The following is a 222-nucleotide window of genomic DNA, read 5'->3' as shown; positions in this document are numbered from 1 at the left end:
GTCCTGTCAGAACTCGGCTGGGCTTTAGGTCTCAGTGCAGAACTGTGAAGGGAGGATTGATGTTTTAAAGTAGCAGTAGCTCCTGTTACCTTGTGCTTAACATTTCTAAATACAGTATTTGTTAAACACTGAACATGTATTTACCCATTAACCCTCCCAATGCCTTTTAAAGGTGAGGAAGCCCCACAAGAGAGAGGCCTCTACCCACGAGATGGCAGCACC

The sequence above is a fragment of the Myotis brandtii genome, unplaced genomic scaffold, assembly GCF_000412655.1.
Source record: "Myotis brandtii unplaced genomic scaffold, ASM41265v1 scaffold539, whole genome shotgun sequence".
Lineage (NCBI taxonomy): Eukaryota > Metazoa > Chordata > Mammalia > Chiroptera > Vespertilionidae > Myotis > Myotis brandtii.
Note: the sequence above shows the minus strand (reverse complement) of the source record.